The following is a 10,117-nucleotide window of genomic DNA, read 5'->3' as shown; positions in this document are numbered from 1 at the left end:
ATAAACAGAATAAGATATAAACAGATTACCTAAATATCCGGTTGGTTGTTTGTAACCGCTCGGTTAATATTTCATACTATACATTATGCCCCCCAAGTCCGAGTTAAGCGTTTGGCTTTAGCCGTGATTAACTATAGGACTTATGAGTTTGAGGGAGGGTGTGTTTGTTGTATTGGTGAGCTTCTGCCGCTCTTGTCGGTGGTTGAAGAGAGTTCTTTTTAGAACTTTTTCCATGTAAAGACAAACCGATGGCGTTTTACCGCTCGTCCTTCAACAGGAACCGAGAGGAATTTTACCTCTCGGTCTTCGACAATAAGCGAGCGGGTTTTACCGCTCGACGATCGTCGCTCGACGATCGACACTAACCGAGCTGGATTTACAGCGCGTCCTTCAACAGGAACCGAGAGGAGTTTACCTCTCGGTCTTCGACAATAAGCGAGCGGGTTTTACCGCTCGACGATCGACGCTCGACGATCGACACTAACCGAGCTGGATTTACAGCTCGTCCTTCAACAGGAACCGAGAGGAGTTTACCTCTCGGTCTTCGACAATAAGCGAGCGGGTTTTACCGCTCGACGATCGACGCTCGACGATCAACGATCGACACTAACTGAGCTGGATTTACAGCTCGTCCTTCAACAGGAACCGAGAGGAGTTTACCTCTCGGTCTTCGACAATAAGCGAGCGGGTTTTACCGCTCGACGATCGACGCTCGACGATCAACGATCGACACTAACCGAGCTGGATTTACAGCTCGTCCTTCAACAGGAACCGAGAGGAGTTTACCTCTCGGTCTTCGACATTAACCGAGAGGGCTTTATCTCTCGACCTTCGACTTTAACCGAGAGGGGTTTACCTCTCCACCTTCGACTTTAACCGAGAGGGGTTTACCTCTCGACCTTCGACATTAACCGAGAGGGATTTACCTCTCGACCTTCCACATTAACCGAGAGGGATTTACCTCTCGACCTTCAACATCAACCGAGAGGGATTTACCTCTCGACCTTCGACTTTAACCGAGAGGGGTTTACCTCTCGACCTTCGACTTTAACCGAGAGGGGTTTACCTCTCGACCTTCGACTTTAACCGAGAGGGGTTGACCTCTCGACCTTCGACATTAACCGAGAGGGATTTACCTCTCGACCTTCCACATTAACCGAGAGGGATTTACCTCTCGACCTTCAACATCAACCGAGAGGGATTTACCTCTCGACCTTCGACTTTAACCGAGAGGGGTTTACCTCTCGACCTTCGACTTTAACCGAGAGGGGTTTACCTCTCGACCGTCGACATTAACCGAGAGGGATTTACCTCTCGACCTTCCACATTAACCGAGAGGGATTTACCTCTCGACCTTCAACACCAACCGAGAGGGATTTACCTCTCGACCTTCGACTTTAACCGAGAGGGGTTTACCTCTCGACCTTCGACTTTAACCGAGAGGGATTTACCGCTCGTCCTTCAACATGAACCGAGAGGGATTTACCTCTCGGCCTTCGACTTTAACCGAGCGGGATTTACCGCTCGTCCTTCAACATGAACCGAGAGGAATTTACCTCTCGGCCTTCGACTTTAACCGAGCGGGATTTACCGCTCGTCCTTCAACATGAACCGAGAGGAATTTACCTCTCGGTCTTCAACATTAATCGAGAGGGTTTTACCTCTCGACCTTCAACATTAACCGAGCGAGATTTACCGCTCGTCCTTCAACATGAACCGAGAGGGATTTACCTCTCGGCCTTCGACATTAACCGAGCGGGATTTACCGCTCGTCCTTCAACATGAACCGAGAGGAATTTACCTCTCGGTCTTCAACATTAATCGAGAGGGTTTTACCTCTCGACCTTCAACATTAACCGAGCGGGATTTACCGCTCGTCTTTCAACATGAACCGAGAGGGATTTACCTCTCGACCTTCGACATTAACCGAGCGGGATTTATCGCTCGGTCTTCGACCTAGGAGTGCTTCCTAGGGAACGGGCTTTACCGTTCGCTCGGTCTTCGACCTAGGAGTGCTTCCTAGGGAACGGGCTTTACCGTTCGCTCGGTCTTCGACCTAGGAGTGCTTCCTAGGGAACGGGCTTTACCGTTCGGCTTTGAGAGGGTTTTACCTCTGTTTTGAGCTAGGATTGTTTCCTAGTGAACGGGATTTACCGTTCGTCTTTGAGAGGGCTTTACCTCTCTCCCGAGGGGGATTTACCGCTCGGTCTTCGACCTAGGAGTGCTTCCTAGGGAACGGGCTTTACCGTTCGGCTTTGAGAGGGTTTTACCTCTATTTTGAGCTAGGATTGTTTCCTAGTGAACGGGATTTACCGTTCGTCTTTGAGAGGGCTTTACCTCTCTCCCGAGGGGGATTTACCGCTCGGTCTTCGACCTAGGAGTGCTTCCTAGGGAACGGGCTTTACCGTTCGGCTTTGAGAGGGTTTTACCTCTGTTTTGAGCTAGGATTGTTTCCTAGTGAACGAGATTTACCGTTCGTCTTTGAGAGGGCTTTACCTCTCTCCCGAGGGGGATTTACCGCTCGGTCTTTGACTTGATCGTTAATTATGAACTTTGCTGACGAAATTGGCAATCAGTGTTTGTAATAGGAGACTTCCCCTTCGTTAATTGAATTCCATGAAGTCCGTTTATGACTAGATCTTAGTATGCACTTGCATAATTGATGGCGTGGATTTTGATATATATTTCTTCAAGATGTTCATTGCTGAAATTCTCATGATGATATATATTATGGTATATGACCGTATAATAAATGATTCGGTTACCAGATATTATGAATTGCACCGAATAAATCACATAGATAATAAACAAGGTATCAAAACCGTCTTGAGATTTTATAATATTGCTATTGATACTTATCTCTCACGCAACAATTTCTTTAACTATTTTAATCATGCTAGAAAATATTTCGGTTATAATAATTAGATAACTATATTTATAGTTATATGCTATATTATATATAATATATCATATATCATATAATATATTATGGATTATACTATATATTTAACATAAAAATAGTTGTTATAATATCTATTATTAATTAGATATTTTATGAAATATTCATATTTCAAAAAATACTTATCTTGTTGACGACGTCTCACGTAGAGATGATGATTCATCTACTGTAGTTTTTACTTTGTCGAAAGTTTCTCGTGTTGATCCGAAATAGTGATGTCGAGACCGAACGCTCGTCTTGGTTTCTTGTGGTTTCTAATAATCTTTCTGGTGCTTTGTTGTTCCTCCATGCTCCTCGTGGTCATCATTGGGTTTGACGCTCGGCCCCACGGTGGGCGCCAAAATGTTTCGGTAGATACTTTTAGGGACCGAGAGACTAACCTGCTGACGCGTCTGGGCCGCTCGCTCGCTTCCAAACTCCTCCTGTTGGCCGATCGGTGTTGGCGCAAACCGATCGGTCTCCTTCTTGACGAGGGGGATGTACCTGCAAAAGGTACTCCGACGCCCAAGTTAGGCGTGTGATTTGAAGAGCCTCGGCTCTTGGTTGAATATTTAGTGAATGGTTATCACTATTGAGTATTTGAGAGTCATGTAGAGTAAGTGGAACGTACCTGGCTCTTGGCCCTAGCTTTGTATTTATTATTTTCCTCATGGATCTTGAGCTAATATAAGCCCAATAAAATATAAACAGAATAAGATATAAACAGATTACCTAAATATCCGGTTGGTTGTTTGTAACCGCTCGGTTAATATTTCATACTATACAAGTACTTTTCACAAAATTAATTTTTCCTTAGTAATTTGTAAAAAAATTACATTCCAAACAAGAATTAAATAATCAAATAACGGATATAACATGACAGAATAGTTAGAATAGTTAGAATAGTTAGATGGTTTAATCCTCTAGATATTGATAGTTTGATTTTCTTTTATTTTCATGTAAATAAAAAGATTTAATGATGCAACACTTACTGTAAAAGATCTCTGGTATACAACACTTGAAATAATTGGCTTCTAGAACTTGATAGAGGAGTATATTAGTTTTTTAGTTCAAATTAGAGTAATACTTATGCGAAAATTTAATTTAACAAAAATAACCTTAAGACGTTGAATATGTTATACCTAAATTTTATCTAAAATTAAATAATCTATTTTAGCGATGTATTATTATTACAATTCAATTGGGTCATTAGATACGAATCAATATTTTAAAAGTGACATAACATTGAATAGAGCAAGAATTTGGATGGATATTATTATTTATTTTTATTATTATAATAATTATTATTATTATTTTGTTATTATTATTATTTTATTGTTAGCTAGAAAACAAAAGAGATGGGAAGTAGAAGACTACTCCACACTTCAAATTCAATTCTTCATATTCTGAATTCTCCCACTTGTGCTACGGACATCACGGACCCAACTATCAACCAATCGTCGTTTCAAAATACAAATAAAATCTCTCTTTTACTAACATATATTCGTCCTTTTTTATTTTTTTCTGTCACCACTTTTCCAGACCCACTGATTCAACATTAATCCTATTTGCATAATATAATTATTTATTCACAATAAATCATGGTCAAATTCTACGTTAACAACCTGATTAGAATTTCTTCAGTTTTGTAATAATTATTTTGGACACTGCAATAATTTTAAACAAATAATACTGTATATTTTTTTTCTTGTTCAGATGGAAAGTATTTATCAAATTTTAGTAAATATCCCTTGTTTTGTTAAAATCTGTAAAGAGGGTGATTTTATTTACATAATACAAGACAATATATACAAAAGTTCTTTTTCATAATATCTCCTTATTGCTAAGATTTGAAAAAGCTAACCCCCCAAATAGTTTAGTAGAATCATATGCTAAATATCTTCATAATAATAAATATAATTAAGTAATAAAATAATTATATTTTAATTGAATATTGTTATATATATATATATATATATATATATATATATGTATATATATTAATAAATTAATACAATGACACTTAATCACAAGAACTTGTACCAAAAGAAATCAATTTTTTTTTCTGTTATAGATTAGTTTTAAACTTTATTAACGTGAGTAGATTATAAGGAAAAAACCTTTTTTCACAAAAATTAATTTAAAAAAACAATCATAATTACAATATTTTATTATGATAATTTTTTCTATTATTATAATTGCGATATATTTAGATTATCTTTTTTATTATAATCACTTTCCAAATTTTTTTATTTTCAATTAATTTATAAATATTAAATTAAATATATATTTTAAATTTATATTCACATTATTTATAAAAAAAATTAAAGTTATCATAAAGTAATTTGTTATAGATAAATATACAAATCTATAAAATTAGGGAAAAAAATGTTGCTAAGAATTTGTTCTTTAAAAAACAGAATTCCAGCAACAAACAATTTGCAAAATTAGAAAAACAAACATGATGAGAATCCAGTCTTTAGCAACAAAATTGTACGTCTAGATTTAAAAAAAAAATCTTGATGGTACTCACGTCAATAAAGTTCAAAAGTGGTATGAACAGAAAAAAAATCTAGAAAATGGTATGGCATCTATTCCAGTGATAATAAAGGATAAACAATGTGATTAACCTTATTTTTCATTAAAGCTTATTTCTAAAAAGCTTTTTGAGGATATAATTTTATAGATGATATATTTGTTTTATGTGGAGGAGATACTATAGTATCTTGCAACATTTAAAATATTTTTTGTATGAATATGTAAATAGATGAGTCTCACTTCTTTTGTTAGACATTTTAAGAGATTTTCTCTTACAATCAAAGATCTTTTTCTTTTACTTATTTGGATGTGCCAATTTTTGTGAGGGTTCCTAAGGAACACTTTCTTCATATATGGTTGATAAGATTCCTAATAAACTTACATTTTGGAAAGGGAAGTTGCTTAGTGTGATGGAAAGAATTTAGCTAATAAATTTGATGATGGTTGACTTATTGTCTAATAGCTTTCAAGTTTTACAAATGGTTTATTAAACTTCTTTTTGAGGTGTGTTAAATATATTACATATCTACTTTTATATTTTATCTTTTGTTTATTTGTTATTATTTCTTTTCTATCATTATTTGTAATTTGGGTTTAACGCATATTCCCTTTATTATAAATACAATACTATGTGTATTTTCTACACAAGGAAGATTACTTCTATACATACTTTTTAATATATTCAACAAGGTGAAACAATGAATTTAAAATTTTCAGGATTTGCAGTTTTTTTCTCTTTGGATTTGATCGTTCAATTTATGAAATCTTGTTGTAGTCATTTGCTTAAAGTGATTAAAGTAGTTGTCATTACTACAATTATTTAGATGATTTGGATGATGAGAAATCATAGCATGTTTCAAGATTGAATTGTGATTCCTTTTTCTATTTTTCAAATTAAGGAGTTAGTGGTATGGTTAGAAATAAATCTAACAAGCACATGATTAATATTTTGTGATTTTTTGGTACTAGAATTTTTTAATATTCAAATTAGAGAAAGTACGGTGATTTCATTTATGGAAGTAATATCATCTAGTCATAGTAAATGGCTATACTAGATAGACATGGAAGAAATTCTTAACCCACAATGATGAGTATTGCAAAGTATTTTGTAAATTTTTTTTGAAAACATACTCAAGAATTTATCTATTATTTCAATTAGAAGTCATCATGAAGATAAATTTAAAAATAAAAACTAAGTTGTGAAAATTATGGTATTAAAGTGAAGGATTTAGAATTCATTTTAACATATCAAAACTCCAAGACTTGATTATTACCTTGCTTTTATCCGATTAAACTAGTTTTAATTGATTCGACTAGTTTCAATATTAAAGTTATAATAAATCAAACAAATTTTTAAACATTATGGAATTCAACGTAATATTTGTTATTATTTTTTAATATAATATTGCAAAAGATTATTTCCTAAAGTTGCATATGGTTTTTAAGCCTATTTGCTTCCAATGTTTACTTTGGAGATATTTTCCAAAATGCAAGGTGCGAACGTTTAGATTTAGGTTGCAACATTTTAATTGATTCAAATATTTTGGATCCTCTGCATGGACTTGGTTCACCAACTCTATAAATAGAGCATTTCTTTCACTCCAAAACATATCATCAGAAACTCTTCTCTAATTCTCTCTTCTATTAATTTCATTCTTTCTCCTTTCTTTTCTTTTTCAAAAATATTCTGGATTTATGTTATACTCTTTTTAGAAATACTTGCTAGTTCTGAGATCCTCAGAGATATTCTGGGAAGTTCCTGTTGTATCCTGGGAGACTTACGCAATACACGGATAAGTCCTTAAGAACAGTGAATCTACACGTCTCAAAAAATATTATTCGTGACTATGTCAGCATTTATACAACAATCTTAAGGACTTATTCGTAGCATATACAACAATCTTAAGGACTTATTCGTAGCATATAGACACAAGCAACTGAAATCTTAGTCGTCTTTGTAATTATGGTTTTGGTGTGGATGCATGGTGAATGATGTTATGCGATGCAAATGGTTTGTTCAATATTCTGTTTTTTTTTTCATGAATTGTTATAGCTGCTGAGATAATTTAGAATCAGTAAATATCTGTCTTTAGAAGCTATTAATTAGACTTTTCAGTCACTTCTACGTTTCTACACATGATATATTACGTCAGCTGTGTGATGGAGAGTTATGGAAATTTTGGTTAATAAGAAATTGTTGTTTTGGTTAAGTTAAAGTTTCTGATGCATTGTGGTTTCGGGTTGTGAAAGTGAATCCCTTTGGGTTTTTAAACATTTTGAAATATTAGGCTAATGAGTTGATATGATGTATATGTTTTGTTGGTTATAATAACCATTATAGTGTTTAAACTCTGGAAACTTCCTAAGTAGAAAAATGTTTAATAACGTGTGGGTACTAAAATTTAGGTGCATATTAGAAGCTGCTATATTTGGGTTGGATGTTGTTTTTATGGAAACGATTTGGTAATATAAATTGGTTATTATGGAGTTAAGCTGCTGGAATTTATAACAACTATTTTCTTTGGATTAACGGATTGGAAACACTAATTCATGTGTGATGTTAATTCTTAATTAGAAAGTTTTGTTGGGCTTTAAAAATTGTTGAAATGTAGGTGATTATTTTATATGCTTGTTGGTGCATTATAAATAAACATATGAATTTTTAATTTATGAAAATCCATTCATAAAAGAATTTTGACGTGAGGTACATTTTGAAGCTAAGATATTGAATGCTATTTTAATGTTAATTTGGCTTATGTGAAATAAGGTGAATATGATTGGTAGAATTGAATGACCTGTAGTGAATTGTCAAATTGAATGATATGTATAAAAGAGAAAGATGATAGTTGAAAATGTTCAGAACCATGGTAATTTATAATATTATATTATGAATTGATGTGGTATAAATTTTCTTTGGGCTTCAAATGCATTATGCTGTTACAATTTGAGAAAAATGAGATATGAATTATTGGCATGATAGATATTTGTATTAGGAATCCTTTCACTATTAGATAACCGTGAACAACTTGTACGGGTTGGTATCTTATACTTCATTATTAGGTTACGATAATAAAATATGAATATTGAAAAACTGCTGCAAGGTTTACTATTTTATATTAAATTAAGAATGGTCAAAGAATTCGTTTAAAATTAGTGGTGAGAAAAAGGGGTTGTTTTGAACTATAGGCTTGGGAAAAAGTTAGTGTTCTATCTTGTCATTACTCAAGTAGTTTGGTATATGATAAAAATATTTTGCAATTTTACGATGAGATAATTAGTCAGTGATAAATATATATATATATATATAGAGAGAGAGAAAGTAAGAATAATGACATGTTAATGTCTTATGAATGCATTGAGATTGTCGTTAGAAATAAATTGTTTCTAGGATCAAATTTTGAAATGAAAGACATGAATGATGAGTAAAACCAATGTGATTTTAGGTATTAGAATTATAAGGATGAGAGATAATATATTACTATCCTAAGAATAATACGTTGAGAAACTTCTTAAGAAGTTTGGAGTTTATGACCTAAAACCAGTGAGTACCCCTTATGATGCTAATTCTAAATTAATGAAAAATAGAGGAGAATCATTATCTCAGTCTTAGTATGCCTAGATAATTGGGAATTTACTGCACTTAATGAAATTTTGTACCTGATATTGCTTTTGGAGTAGGTAGACTGAGTAGGTACACTCAATGTCCAAATCAAGAACATTGGGATGCACTTTCCAGGATTATGAGATACTTAAGAGGTTCAATGGATTATGCCATTGAATATAGTGGATTTCCCGCTGTACTAGAAGGGTATAGTGATGCTAGCTGGATCTCAGATTCATATGAGACAAAATCCACTAGTGGTTATGTATTGGCTGATAGTGAGGCTGAGTGGTTGAAAACCGCTTAGCAAACATTCCACTAGGAATGAAACCAACCCCATCAGTGTCAATACACTGTGATTGCCAATCGACAATAGTTATAGCTAAAAACAAGAATTACAATGGAAAGAATAGACATATCCAATTGAGACACAATTTGGTGAAGCAGCTGTTAAAGAGTGAAACTATTTCCATTGACTATGTGAAGTGAGAATGGAATCTAGCAGATCCTCTGACAAAACCCTTGGGAAGAAATATGATCTTAGAAACATTGAGGGGAATGAGACTTAAGTCACTGGCAAACAAACAAGTGATGGTAATCCAACCTTTGTGATTGGAGATCCCATGAATAAGGTTCATATGGGTAAAAACAAGTCATTTGTTAGTTTTGATAGCACTAATTTGATTTTAAATTAAATATGTCCATTCCTATGGTGTGTGTGAAAGTGATAGAGACTGCATTATTGAGAGGTTAAACTTTGTAATTAATCAAAGTTTTTAATGATCTTCATATCCCTTATGGGTGGTGTATGATTTGTAGCATACACTTGATGAAATCACCTATATGAATGTCAAGTGGGGCCGCTTGCATGAGATATTGGCATAATCTTTAGAGCACTCATGAATACCGGGCACGCGCATGGCCTAATAAGCGCATCACAACGATAACAGCAAGGATTGTGGGGGTGTACTGTGATTGATAAACCTCTAACACACTTAAGTATCTTTGGTTCATATAGCTTGTTATACCAACTATATTGT

Source organism: Vigna umbellata, chromosome 1, assembly GCF_029865625.1.
Source record: "Vigna umbellata cultivar VRB3 chromosome 1, Vumbellata_1.0, whole genome shotgun sequence".
NCBI lineage: Eukaryota > Viridiplantae > Streptophyta > Magnoliopsida > Fabales > Fabaceae > Vigna > Vigna umbellata.
The sequence above is the reverse complement of the archived record's forward strand: the minus strand, read 5'-3'. Positions refer to the sequence as shown.